This window comes from Ambystoma mexicanum, chromosome 12 (assembly GCF_040938575.1).
Source record: "Ambystoma mexicanum isolate Mex_15411 chromosome 12, UKY_AmexF1_1, whole genome shotgun sequence".
NCBI lineage: Eukaryota > Metazoa > Chordata > Amphibia > Caudata > Ambystomatidae > Ambystoma > Ambystoma mexicanum.
Window position 1 is genome coordinate 75995341 of NC_090936.1, and position 14722 is coordinate 76010062.

The 14722-nt window shown below is 46.7% G+C and overlaps 1 protein-coding gene across 10 annotated transcripts in view; it reads left to right on the forward strand.

Moving 5' to 3' along the window:
* Positions 1–14722, forward strand: part of MAGI2 (membrane associated guanylate kinase, WW and PDZ domain containing 2) — a 3248720-nt gene that overhangs the window by 1793571 nt on the left and 1440427 nt on the right. The gene's annotated exons all lie outside the window — the stretch shown is intronic.

Below are 14722 nucleotides of genomic sequence, written 5' to 3' on the forward strand. Positions count from 1 at the left end.
GAAAATTAACGGAAAAGGAATTACAAGTAACACAAGCTGTTTAGTGCCACGCTAATAAATGACAGCGCAGCGAGGGATTTGAATCGGAAAGTAGCTTCGTACGAGTCGAAGCGAAGACAAACCTGAACCCGCTTTGTTGATGAAGGCGGCGGGTTGTAGTTTTCTTGAAAAACTGGAGCCAAGAGAGTCGCAGAGAAAATAGCGGAGTTCAAAGAACCCAGCTTCCGCTGAAGTAAACAAACAACAATCAGAAGCAGCAAGTGAACGCTTGCGCGCTGCTAAATACGTGATTGCATGACACATGACTAGTTGCGTACCACGTGATGCGAACACTTCCCTTTACTGAAGATGCCACAAATGCCACTTTCCAGGTAAAGCATTGAATAATCTCCACCTAGTATAGAATGGTTTAGTCGTTCTATAAGCAGAGTGAGGAGGCAAGGTATGAGTCCTAGGAGGACTCTTCAGAGTAGACGTGGCCGGTGAAGGGGCAGGTCGCCTGGCAGGCATGACAGTTACATATCATTGGTATACAGTTTAAAGCTTGTAACATGCGTAGAGCTTTGCTTAGTTACAGTAGCAGCAGATTTACAATTTGACCATTATTGCTAGAACACACATTTTTCAGTATAAGTAGATAAGGAGTGTGGAGAGATAAGTGGCAAGTTGTAGGTGAGAAGAGGGGTGGGAGAATTAGTTGAAAAGAGAGGTTTTCAGATTCTTTCGAAAGGAAAGTAAAGAGGTTTCTGCTCGGAGAGAGGTAGGGAGGGCGTTCCAGAGTTTAGGGGCTATGTACGGGAAGCCTACCCCTCCTGCCTTAGCCTTATTGATGCGAGGAATGGTGAGTTGGTTGGTATAGCATGTTCTGATGGGTCTTGCTGAGGTGGCTCTACAGAGGGTTTCTGAGAGATAGGCAGGTGCTGTGTAGTTAAAGCATTTGTGGGCTGTGGTGAGAATTTTAAATGTAATGCGGTCTTTGACTGGGAGCCAATGAGCTGCTTGTCTAGCTTGAGAGATGTGGTCCCTTCTCGGGATACCTAGTGCTGCCCTGAGTGCATTGTTTTGTGTGATCTGGAGTCTATTTAGATTTTTACAGGAAGCACCTGCTAGGAGTGAGTTGCAGTAGTCTAACTTAGCACCTACAGTGGCTCTGGCGATAGATAGGCAGTTAGGCTTGGATAGGAAGGGTTTGATGGCGTTGATGAGTTTAGTGCTTCTGGCAAAGGCTGAGGCTATGGAGTTGACTTGCTTATTCATGGATAGCGTAGCGTCGATGTGAACACCAAGGGTCTTGACCGACTTGAGGACGGGGATGATGGTGATCTCCTTACTTCTTTCCTTGTCTTGTTGTTTTTCTCGCTCCCTCTCCTTCTTTTCATTCTCTCTCTGCAGCTCTTCATTTCTTTCTTTTCATCTCTTCTCCCGCTCTTTCTACCTCTCACCGGTTTTCCTTCTCCTTTTCTTCTTTGCTCCTTTTCCCTTTCTCTCTTCTCGGCTCTCTTTCTCTTTCCTCTTCCCTTCTTCCTTCTCTGTTCTTTCTCTGACTTCACTTACTTTCTCTCTAGAATCAATGATGCCATTTCCATCCAATGTAAGCATTATTTGCCATCATATCCATTCTTTTGGTACAATTGCGGTCTTGTCCTCTTCCTCAGCTTCTGTGAACTGCACTTGCAAGCCGCAGTGCTTGTCATATTATACATGTGTGACTATTGGTTGTTTGCTTTTTTTCGCTCTGCTTCTAATGTCTTCCCTGCAGTATGCGAGGGGGGCTGCATATGTGGGATTCGTATACCCTGCTGCGGCTGCTTTTATTGCTTGTAATGGATATCATTCTTGTGCAGTCGAGGACGGGTCGCTGCTCTGGGGAGGAGGAAGAAGAGGTGGAGCAGCAATAGGTATCATACACCCTTTGTTATGCTAGTTAAGCATCCATTCTTTAATATCTGGCTCCACCACATCTTCCTCGAACATTTTCCATAACTTGAGTATTAAGTCTTTTCTTTAACTGTTATCCCATAGAAGCAGCATGTAAACAGGTGCATACGTGTTGTAGTATTATCTTACAATGAGGGCCTTCTTGAGGCCAGGGCATGAACATTCTGCCTGCAGTGTATTTATTATAATTGTTCTTTCATAACGCACTTAATAACCGGGACCAGTTTCTAAGTGTAAGCACAGGATTCAAACCTGTGTTGCTATGCGTTGTCTTGCTTTCAAGACAAAAACGTTGCCCCCGAGCTATCCTCACTGCCTAACCCATTCTGGGTGGTACTTATATATTTTGTCCTTATTTTGGCGCAATGACTTACATAAGTGAATGATTGGGTTGTCTCCAATGATAACTCAAAAAACACACCTTTCCAATAATCACCAAACTCTACTTCAGTTCTCGCTCACCGTTCTTTTCTTTATGCACTCCTCCCCACAATGTTTCTCCATAAATTAGCACAACCTTTGTCTCTCTCCGAGACCAAACCTCCCGCGTATCTCAACCCCCTCAGAGTGCCTCCACAAATGCCACTCACACTCCGCAGCCTCATCTCACTCCTCGGCCCACACCACCACTTCACGTCCTCCACAATTTCAAAGAAAATCACTTATAAAATCCTAAGCTATCTCACAAGTTAAGGCTGCAGCCAGCAATAATTACACCAAAGAAATACAGCCGTCTTCTGTGAGGGGTCAGAAAAGTGAGGCGGACCACGTTGTGACGTTTTCTCAACAAACGTCATTTTATTGTTTTATAGGGTTGCATGGACGCCTCACTATCCCTACTCTGACGAGGATTTACCTGCCTAAAATAAACCAAAAGAAACACTCTAACAAAGGATATCTGACCCTCAAACTAATACATATAACAAACAAACAAGGAAATATATGGCAGTTCAAAACAATAATGATTGAATTCAAAATGTGGGCACAGACTATTTTCATAACCTGGGTAAATTCCTCCTCCCCAGGTTTAAACGTGATACTGCTTCATAGTTCAAGAAAGAACACAAGCAGAGACATTGCTAGGAGTTCGGGGGGCGGCGGGCGGCTGAGGGGGCTATAGCCCCGGGTCTTTTGGTTATAGCCCCGGATAAAAGCTCAGGAGCTACAACCAAAATGCTCACTAGCCGCGAGTCCCGACGGTACCGACAATAGCGTAGCCCCTGATCTTTTCCAGACATAGCAACACCCGTGAACACAAGGAAATCCTCATTCGCAACAAAAGTTCGAATACAGTTTGATGCAACTTCAACTTGTCAACAAAAAGATATAAGTCTCTTCTTTCTTCTTTTAACAGGTTCTCAGTTCCTCAATAGCAACAGTGATTGTTTCAGTCAGGATGATTTGCCACTTTAACAACTTAAAAAAATACAGCATCTCTGTAACAGCCTTGCAGGGCTCTTACTCCGGCACTTTTAACAACATAAACTGTCTTTGCCAAGATCACCTTGTACCTTCTATATGACCTGCACCTTTAACGCTCTGTCTCCCTCAGGTGTGGGTCATCCGCCCTGATGAACTCACCACTCCTGCAAAAATATGCCTTTACAGCCCTCTTCTTCATCCCAGTACCCAGGAAAACATGGGACTTGAAGTCCCTAATGGAAAAAGTAGGGTTTCTTATTTCTGTTCTACAATTAATCCCCAGTGTGTTCCTTATAACATTCCTTAACAGAATACCATAACAATTAGTCATTAGCCTTGATTGTACAAGGGAAGGCAATTATTTGATGGTGATGTCATTTACAAATTTCCTTTCACTGCCTCTTTGGATGTTAGGGGTGCTTTCATCTTTATAGGTCTGCCGAACCTTAGAAGGGTTTTGATTCCTCCTCAGGCCTAGGAATGTATGATTGAGTTCACCCCTATACATATGTGTATCTTGTGGAACAGAAACATGTTTATTACAACAAGCCATTACATATTTTGGCATTGGTGGCCCATCCTCCCTAAAGGAAGACCAATACTGTGTCTCATCCCGTGGACTCCCCTGGGCTTTTTCTCCTCCCACGTGATCCTCCCGCAGAACACCACCCTCAAGGTCAGGATCAGGAAGTGGATGCCTGTCCCTGGCCATCTGAGAGAAGACCTTAGGCAGGGAATAAGTGAGCAGTCTGCTGGATTCATCACACTTCGCACCATCTATGAGGTATCCGTCTCTTTTGTCACTGCCCCCTAACAAGCCTTACCACGTGTTCTTTCACAAAACTTGTCGTAAGATATCTCTTGCTAACTTTCTTATTTCTTTACAAAACACACAATATACAACACACTCCTGCCTTGTTTTTCCATACCTATGTCATACCCAGATCCATGGATCTGCTGAAGCTCTTGGACGTCGAAGCTCTCCCCTATCAGCCTTTTGTCCTCCACACCCTACAGAGACAGTACTTCTCTTCAAAGGGGGCTCCTGTTGACCTCTCTCTCTTGCGTGTAATCCCGTGCTTAATAGGCCGCCTCTGCAGTCCTGGGCTTATGGCAGGGACACCATGACCGTCGGACAACACTTAGCCGACCCTCCTCTGCTATCATATGTTAAGGTGGCCCAAAGGTCCCCGGTAAGCCCAGAGGAAACACAGTCAATCCAAACCAGACTCAATGATGGAGTAGAAAAAGTGCATGGCAAAAGCCAATTTTATTTGCATTAAAACAAAGCTGGGACAGCATACAAGCATTGAAATCTTGTCGCTCTCAGCCTACTTATCAGAAACAGTTGCTTTGGTTCAACAACTGTGTCATCAATGACATCAAAACATAATATCAGTTACGTATTATAAGCTTTATAAAGAGCTGAAGATGTCCCAAACGCATCTAGGCGCTGAACCTTCAGGGAATGGGTACAGGTTAGTGGGTCTGGGTACCTATAGATTCCAAGAGTGTTTAACATCTTCAATGGGTTACAGATATCTGATGGCTCCACCTGGAACCACCCCTATATTGATCTAGGTTAAACCACACCATCGTCATGGCAAGGGGTTGGTTGGCATACTACTTGATGGGCGGCATGTCTCTGAGGATTTTGATAGGTTGGCACGTTGCTTACCAACCTTGGACACTTGGCAGGTCATCAGGATACGATCCAGACATAGAGTTGGGGGAGTGTGGCCCTTGGAACATTATTCCTTCAATTAAAAGTTACAATCCCTAATTCCAGGCCATGAGACCAGGCAATCCCTTTGTACTTGGCCTTGTGTGGTGCCTCATGTCTACGTGTGCATTTGGGGAGTACGGCAGGTGTCCTATCTGTGTTTGCTTCAAATGAACAGCCAGTGTTTTCCAATCATGGGTCACGTGCAATGGGACTGTGCTTGGAATAGATGTACTTTCTATTCATTGAGATTTCAGCTAATATTAATGTCTGGGTCGTGTTCTCTATTACCACTGAGGACACTCTTGAGTTACTCTTCATGGTGTCTTTTCGCTTACTATATTGGTGCACCTAGCGAACATCTGGCTAAAATCAGGGAGTATACCGCTTGCGTCTTGGAAATGCTATCTTGTGCCTTTGTTCAGGTGTACCGATGCTCCCGAATTTCCCTTTAACCTTGCCATTTGTTGTTAGCCAGTGAGCTCTGCACAAGTAAGTATTTTTGTGGATTCAGCCTTTTGAGTTTTCCTGGGGCTTTCAGGCCTGTGCTCATTAACAGACATGCTGTGGTGTCCATTTTTAATAAGATGGCTTCCCAACTACACTCTTACTTCTGTGTTAGCGAGCTATATTTGCATGTCGTTCATGTTGTATTCACCTTATACATTGGTCCTGTTAGTGTTCTTCATGTCTGTGGATGCTATTGTGAAAAACCAGAGGGTGTTCACACAAGTCCCCAGGGATCCTGTATTCATGTGGCCAGGGACGGGCCATCGCTTTTGGATCTGGACCCTGGGGTGGACATGCGAGAGAGGATCACCTGGGTAGGAGGCCCTTGGGGAGTGGGGATGGAGCACCCGATGGTGAGACATGGTATACCCCTCTTCCAGTAATCAATTACAACCCCTATCCCTGTTTCCTTTATGGGATACTACAACTCCCATAATTCCTCCCTACTACACATTAACAGTACTAAGCTGAGCAAGATGAAGAATGAGGCTAGGGGGATTACCTCCACTGACTTACAATGGCTCTGTCCCTCTAATGAGATCAGGCAGAGTCAGGCACGCAGTACATATCACATACACCTGCCACTTGTTAACACTCCCTGTCAGGATAAAAGGTGGTATGCACAAGCACACTCTCTGAGCGAGGCTGGGGGCAAGAAGGAACAGCTCATGCAGGACTGAAGCAAACCAGGCTGTGGAACGTGGCAGGCCGAGAGCTGATCGACTGCTGCGGAGAGCGAGCGAAAGTCAAGCAGGAATCCTGTCCTTCCAAGGAGCCATAAGCGGTGCACAATTTAACAGAGGGGAATGGAAAGGACAGTACTACAAAGCACTTACAGGCAGCCCGATACCCTTCCAGGTGAACGATAGAATTGTGGAGGAAACAAGGAGACACTGGTAGCAGCCATGGCTGCTACGTGAACGTTTTTGAAGAGTCAAAGCCGATTAACACTGCCGGTGAGTGATTGAAAGCAACAAAAGGCTGGTGTTGTGTTAATCAACTTGTAGCAAGAAAGTGAAGTTTGTGTGTGTGATGATGAGATGTGTAAGAAGGAAGACAATGATTTAAATGCTGGGATAAGACATACAAAGTAACAGTTGCTCTACAAAAGCGAGTCACACATTCGAAAGTCCCTGTGAAATGTTTTGTGATAAACGAAACCCAGGAAATGAAGGCAAGAGATTAACGGCGTGAGATATTTGAACTTTGAGAAACAAAAATTGGGAAATGAAAGATGTTTTGAACTTTGAAGAAATATGAAGTTCATAAACCGTTGAGAGAGTAGTACAGAGCAAATGAACTGTGAAGGATGCCACGAGGGCAGAAGTGAAATTACAAGTACCAAGAAGCATTGGTGCTCCGTGTGAACTTTTAAAAGTCAAAGTAAAACAAGTACCAAGAGGCATTGCTGCTGTGAACATTGTGGAACGTGAAAGTGTTGAAGGGAAGTTGAAGTGGTCATGCAAAGGCCTGAGTAAAATCCTTGCAGTCTCGAAAGTCTTAAACCATAAGAAGCGTGAAAGATAAAACGTGAGGAAGGACGCTCCCCCCCAAAAAGGAAAAGGCAGGCTCGAGCCCGGCAGAGGGAAGCCTGTACTGTGTTTGGAGAAAGTGAAAGACAAGAACACATCTAAAGACTAAGGCGGACAATGCCTAAAGGGTTTTGAAGAGACTGGTGAGCACTTGATGCCCAGGCCTGATCTGTTGAACTACACCCGAGAGTTAGAGTGTTGCAAAACTGATATTGTACCATCCACCTATTCTTTTTATGAAACCCTTGAGACCCTGTGCTGCTGAACGTATTGAAGGGAGCTGTTACCTGAGCCATTCAGACATTTTTGTTGAGACACTATTTTTCCTTTTTGGTATTCCCTTTACACATTTGTTGTTGAGAAGGAGGGCAAGGTTAGGTTTTCTTAGTATAGGCCTTTTTATGTTGACTAGACTGACTTGGACTGCTTTATTGTTTATTTAATGCTCAAGAATACTCACATTATAGAGTTAGGGCCAGTTAAAAATTACACCAACCCCAGTAAATTATGAACTAAAGGTTTTCAAAACCTGTATCCATTGTGTATGCATCTACTATTGATACCATGGCTTCCTCGCATGATGTTAATGTTTATCATGTTTAAATGCATATTTTACCTACTGTTCATGTTCTTCATGTGGAATGCATGTTTGCTTTGTGTCTATTGCGTGCTTTTCTACTGTTACACCATTATTTTGAATGCGTTTGCCATCTTCAGCTCACATTGTACCCAAACCCTGCTGTACTTGTGGGCGATAAGGGCGGAACGGCTGTCCCAGCGTACATATCGTAACGTATCTCACCCTTATGATATTGATGCAGGGAAGGGGCAGAAACTATGGATGACGTATTCATCTGCCCCCCAACAATACCCATCCCAGCCTCAAACTGGAAGCACCCGAGGGACACCACCGACTGGGAAACTGCAGAATACAGGACCAACAGTGGATATATATAAATTCCTACTTCTTTAATGTTCAGAAGGCAGAGGTCCTAGTCATAGGATGCATGCCTTTCCAGCACCCATGCCTATATTGAAAACATGTTTTTTCAATTGCTATCTGTCACACATCAAAATCGAATTCTACCTCCAGGAACATGACCAACCTACACATCTGCTAAGAGGGAGGTTTTCCCGCCTCCAAACACCCACAAAGAAATCGTCCTGGCCCTCACTGTGAATAACTGGAACAGGATTTGCACTGAGTGCCTTACAAACAACTATCAATGCTTCAAACAGCCTAGAGTCATATAACCCGACAAATGTTTGTGTGAACACACCACATTCGATATTCAGGCCTGTTTTTTATAACTGAGAAGAGGTTCCCCCAATTCAATATCCTGTCTCACGTTTCTAGTCTAGGGATCTGTAAGACAGACCCCATGGTACCCCTTAAAAGTACTCAAGACCTACCAGGAATCCGAGATCGCCCAGACTGAACCTACTGGCCATATCAAATGCAAACATTGTGGGGACATCCCTTCACATAGAGGGCTGCATCCTCTGAAAGGCTACCCTTCCTCACTGCAGAAGGCCAAAGGGACTTCATAAAGCGTTGGAAAACCTTGACTGCAGTCCCTGTGCCTAGGCCTGCCTATTGCCTGGGCAAGCTCACCTGGCACCAGGCTCTTCCTCATCTGTATGCTGTTCACATCCTCTTGGCGATTCATTGAGGACTGGTCAAGCCAATCCCAGCATGCATCGAGCATCCATTCCCATGGAAGCTCTCACATTGATACCATCACACAGCGCAACTTGCTTGAGGAATTGAATCCCCTCACACTTTCATCTCATGCAGATCTGAGCCACCTTTCATCCACTTGGAATGATGATCTCCCCCACAAGCCTTTTCCTTCTCACACTCTCCTCAAAGTGCTGTAATGTGGCTTAGACACAGCTTTCCCAAAACCTCTCCCTGGGCTTGGATTCCAAGTATTTAAACAGGAATTGCAGGAGGAATTAATTCATCCATGTAGGATATTCTACAGGAGACACCCAAGGCAACAACTGGGTGAATGCAAAAGAACTCAGTAGATTCACTAGGCATTTTATTCCCAGCACTTATTCACCATCAGTGGTGATCTCTGCTTCAAGGCACACTTTTCCAAGTAAACAGAAAGTGCCTGGTCCCAGTCCACCCCAGATCTGCTCAGCACAAGCTCAAGGCTTTCCTTCCATCTGCAGAATTCATGCCCATGTCCTCTATCAGCTGGCACCCTTCTTCTTCTTCTAGGGCATTGGTCTGCAACCTTTGGCTCACGAGATGTTTCAGACTACAAATCCCACCAGCCCTAGCCAGCAGTCAATGGCGACTGATCATGGGAGTGGTAGTCCAAATCCTGTGGAGAGCAGCAGGTTGCACCCCGTTCTATCCACCCACTCTACACCGGCTGAAAGCCATCCACAGTGCCATAATCCTATTTAATCAACGGTGAGAAGAAATGTGACCGCCTCAAGCTCGTCCTCAGTGAGGTGTACTTTGCTACCCCCTCCAGTCCTGCATCACCTACAAAGCAGTGGCAGCCAAGGGACCCTTGCACCCATCATAAAAGCTTCTGATCTGCAGAGTCTAACACAACGCGAGGCCCACAGCATCACCAGGCTGGAAAACAAAAGATGCAGGAAAAGGAAACAAGACAGCAGGCCTTCTGATGCTATGCTCCATCACTTGAGAACTATCTTCCTGGCACACATCGGCAGGGCCCCCCACTCCAATCCAATCACTTCTAGAAGGAGCCAGCAGGGTTGTCCAACTCCAGGCCTTACGAGACAGATCCATGCCATGTTTTCAGGATACCCCTCATTAATGTGCAGGAGATATATTTGCAACAATGATTCCAAATGTGTGCACATTTTTCCTTAAGAATATTAATGAGGGATCTCCTGAAAACCTGTCAGGATTCCGGCCCTCAAGACCCAGAGTTGGACATCCCTGAACTAAAGACGCTAAACTTCAACAAACATCTCATCATCTAGTGTCCCTGAGGCACTTTTACTTGATGGTCCTACCGCTCGTCTCCCCTATCTCTACATGGTATCCCTTCCACTCAATGCTATACTGTACTCCATGGCTTCCAAGCAAGAGTTTATTGGGGACAAAACGTCATCTTCTGCCTTCTCCCTGATAATTAACTGGTGTAATCACCAGGGAGCACCATCCCCACCTACTTACCCTCTTTCACCATTACAAGCTCTCACTCTCCCAGCCATCTCACCTCACTTTCTCTGTTCCTCTCGTCCATCTCAATTTCTTCCTCTTTTTCTCCCTCATTTCCCCTTGCTCCCTTTCTCTTGCTTCCCCTTTCACAGTTACAAGCTCTCACCCTCACACCCTATCGTTTCTCTCTGAGGTCTCACCTCCCTTTTCTGTTCCTCTCCTCTGTCTCTTTCTCTCTCTTGCTTCCTCTCACTCTCTCCCTCGCTCCCTTTCTCTTGCTCACCCTCTTTTTTCATTACAAGTTCTCACACTCACACCCTATCTTCTCTCTCTCTGAGGTCTCACCTCACTTTTTCTGTTCCTCTCCTCCATCTCTCTCTCTTGCTTCCTCTTGCTCTCTCCCTCGCTCCCTTTCTCTTGCTCACCCTCTTCCTTCATTACAAGCTCTCACCCTCACACCCTATCTTCTCTCTCTCTGAGGTCTCACCTCACTTTTTCTGTTCCTCTCCTCCATCTCTCTCTCTTGCTTCCTCTTGCTCTCTCCCTCGCTCACTTTCTTTTGCTCACCCTCTTGCACCATTACAAGTTCTCACCCTCACACCCTAGCTTCTCTCTGAAGTCTCACCTTACTTTTTCTGTTCCTCTCCTCCATCTCTCTCTCTTGCTTCCTCTTGCTCTCTCCCTCTCTCCTGCTCACCCTCTTCCTTCATTACAAGTTCTCACACCCTAGCTTCTCTCTCTGCTGTCTCACCTTGCTTTGTCTGTTCCACTCCTCTGTCTCTTTCTCTCTCTTGCTTCCTCTTGCTCTCTCCCTCGCTCCCTTTCTCTTGCTCACCCTCTTCCTTCATTACAAGCGCTCACCCTCACACCTATCTTCTCTCTCTCTGCTGTCTCACCTTGCTTTGTCTGTTCCACTCCTCCGTCTCTTTCTCTCTCTTGCTTCCTCTTTCTCTCTCCCTCGCTCCCTTTCTCTTGCTCACCCTCTTCCTTCATTACAAGCGCTCACCCTCACACCTATCTTCTCTCTCTCTGCTGCCTCACCTTGCTTTGTTTGTTCCACTCCTCCGTCTCTTTCTCTCTTGCTTCCTCTTGCTCTCTCCCTCTCTCCCTTTCTCTTGCTCACCCTCTGCCTTCATTACAAGTTCTCACCCTCACAACCTATCTTCTCTCTCATCCATCTCACCTAACTTTTTCTGTTCCTCTCCTCCATCTCTCTCTTGCTTCCTCTCGCTCTCTCCCTCACTCCCTTTCTCTTACTTACCCTCTTTCACCATTACAAGTTCTCACCCTATCTTCTCTCTCTGAAGTCTCACCTCACTTGTTCTGTTCCTCTCCATCTCTCTCTCTTGCTTCCTCTTGCTCTCTCCCTCGCTCCCTTTCTCTTGCTCACCCTCTTCCTTCATTACAAGCTCTCACCCTCCTACCCTATCTTCTCTCTCTGCCGTCTCACCTCCCTTTTCTGTTCCTCTCCTCCATCTCTCTCTCTTGCTTCCTCTCGCTCTCTCCCTCGCTCCCTTTCTCTTGCTCACCCTCTTCCTTCATTACAAGCGCTCACCCTCACACCTATCTTCTCTCTCTCTGCTGTCTCACCTTGCTCTGTCTGTTCCACTCCTCCGTCTCTTTCTCTCTCTTGCTTCCTCTCTCCCTCTCTCCCTTTCTCTTGCTCACCCTCTGCCTTCATTACAAGTTCTCACCCTCACAACCGATCTTCTCTCTCATCCATCTCACCTCACTTGTTCTGTTTCTCTCCTCCATCTCTCTCTCTTGCTTCCTCTCGCTCTCTCCCTCGCTCTCTTTCTCTTACTTACCCTCTTTCACCATTACAAGTTCTCACCCTATCTTCTCTCTCTCTGAGGTCTCACCTCCCTTTTCTGTTCCTCTCCTCCATCTCTCTCTCTTGCTTCCTCTCGCTCTCTCCCTCGCTCCCTTTGTCTTGCTCACCCTCTTCCTTCATTACAAGCGCTCACCCTCACACCTATCTTCTCTCTCTCTGCTGTCTCACCTTGCTTTGTCTGTTCCACTCCTCCGTCTCTTTCTCTCTCTTGCTTCCTCTCTCCCTCTCTCCCTTTCTCTTGCTCACTCTCTGCCTTCATTACAAGTTCTCACCCTCACAACCGATCTTCTCTCTCATCCATCTCACCTCACTTGTTCTGTTCCTCTCCTCCATCTCTCTCTCTCGCTTCCTCTCGCTCTCTCCCTCGCTCTCTTTCTCTTACTTACCCTCTTTCACCATTACAAGTTCTCACCCTATCTTCTCTCTCTCTGAGGTCTCACCTCCCTTTTCTGTTCCTCTCCTCCATCTCTCTCTCTTGCTTCCTCTCGCTCTCTCCCTCGCTCCCTTTGTCTTGCTCACCCTCTTCCTTCATTACAAGCGCTCACCCTCACACCTATCTTCTCTCTCTCTGCTGTCTCACCTTGCTTTGTCTGTTCCACTCCTCCGTCTCTTTCTCTCTCTTGCTTCCTCTTGCTCTCTCCCTCGCTCCCTTTCTCTTACTTACCCTCTTTCACCATTATAAGTTCTCACCCTATCTTCTCTCTATGAAGTCTCACCTCACTTTTCTGTTCCTCTCCTCCATCTCTCTCTTGCTTCCTCTCACTCTCTCCCTCGCTCCCTTTCTCTTGCTCACCCTCTTCCTTCATTACAAGTTCTTACCCTCACACCCTATCTTCTCTCTCTCTGAGGTCTCACCTCCCTTTTCTGTTCCTCTCCTCCAACTCTCTCTTGCTTCCTCTCACTCTCTCCCTCGCTCACTTTCTCTTTCTCACCCTCTTCCTTCATTACAAGTTCTTACCCTCACACCCTATCTTCTCTCTCTCTGAGGTCTCACCTCCCTTTTCTGTTCCTCTCCTCCATCTCTCTCTTGTTTCCTCTCACTCTCTCCCTCGCTCACTTTCTCTTGCTCACCCTCTTCCTTCATTACAAGTTCTTACCCTCACACCCTATCTTCTCTCTCTCTGAGGTCTCACCTCACTTTTCTGTTCATCTCCTCCATCTCTCTCTCTCTTGCTCTCTCCCTCGCTCCCTTTCTCTTGCTCACCCTCTTGCACCATTACAAGCCCTCACCCTCACACCCTATCTTCTCTCTCTGAAGTCTCACCTCACTTTTCTGTTCCTCTCCTCCATCTCTCTCTCTCTTGCTCTCTCCCTCGCTCCCTTTCTCTTGCTCACCCTCTTGCACCATTACAAGCCCTCACCCTCACACCCTATCTTCTCTCTCTCTGAGGTCTCACCTCACTTTTCTGTTCATCTCCTCCATCTCTCTCTCTCTTGCTCTCTCCCTCGCTCCCTTTCTCTTGCTCACCCTCTTCCTTCATTACAAGTTCTTACCCTCACACCCTATCTTCTCTCCCTCTGAGGTCTCACCTCACTTTTCTGTTCCTCTCCTCCATCTCTCTCTCTCTTGCTCTCTCCCTCGCTCCCTTTCTCTTGCTCACCCTCTTGCACCATTACAAGTTCTTACCCTCACACCCTATCTTCTCTCTCTCTGAAGTCTCACCTCACTTTTCTATTCCTCTCCTCCATCTCTCTCTTGCTTCCTCTCAATCTCTCCCTCGCTCCCTTTCTCTTGCTCACCCTCTTCCTTCATTACAAGTTCTTACCCTCACACCCTATCTTCTCTCTCTCTGAGGTCTCACCTCACTTTTCTGTTCCTCTCCTCCATCTCTCTCTTGCTTCCTCTCACTCTCTCCCTCGCTCACTTTCTCTTGCTCACCCTCTTCCTTCATTACAAGTTCTTACCCTCATACCCTATCTTCTCTCTGAGGTCTCACCTCACTTTTCTGTTCCTCTCCTCCAACTCTCTCTCTCTTGCTCTCTCCCTCGCTCCCTTTCTCTTGCTCACCCTCTTGCACCATTACAAGCCCTCACCCTCACACCCTGTCTTCTCTCTCTGAAGTCTCACCTCACTTTTCTGTTCCTCTCCTCCATCTCTCTCTCTCTTGCTCTCTCCCTCGCTCCCTTTCTCTTGCTCACCCTCTTGCACCATTACAAGCCCTCACCCTCACACCCTATCTTCTCTCTCTCTGAGGTCTCACCTCACTTTTCTGTTCCTCTCCTCCATCTCTCTCTCTCTTGCTCTCTCCCTCGCTCCCTTTCTCTTGCTCACCCTCTTGCACCATTACAAGTTCTTACCCTCACACCCTATCTTCTCTCTCTCTGAAGTCTCACCTCACTTTTCTGTTCCTCTCCTCCATCTCTCTCTTGCTTCCTCTCACTCTCTCCCTCGCTGCCTTTCTCTTGCTCACCCTCTTGCACCATTACAAGTTCTTACCCTCACACCCTATCATCTCTCTCTCTGAGGTCTCACCTCACTTTTCTGTTCCTCTCCTCCATCTCTCTCTCTCTTGCTCTCTCCCTCGCTCCCTTTCTCTTGCTCACCCTCTTGCACCATTACAAGCCCTCACCCTCACACCCCATCTTATTTCTGAGCCGCCGCCCCT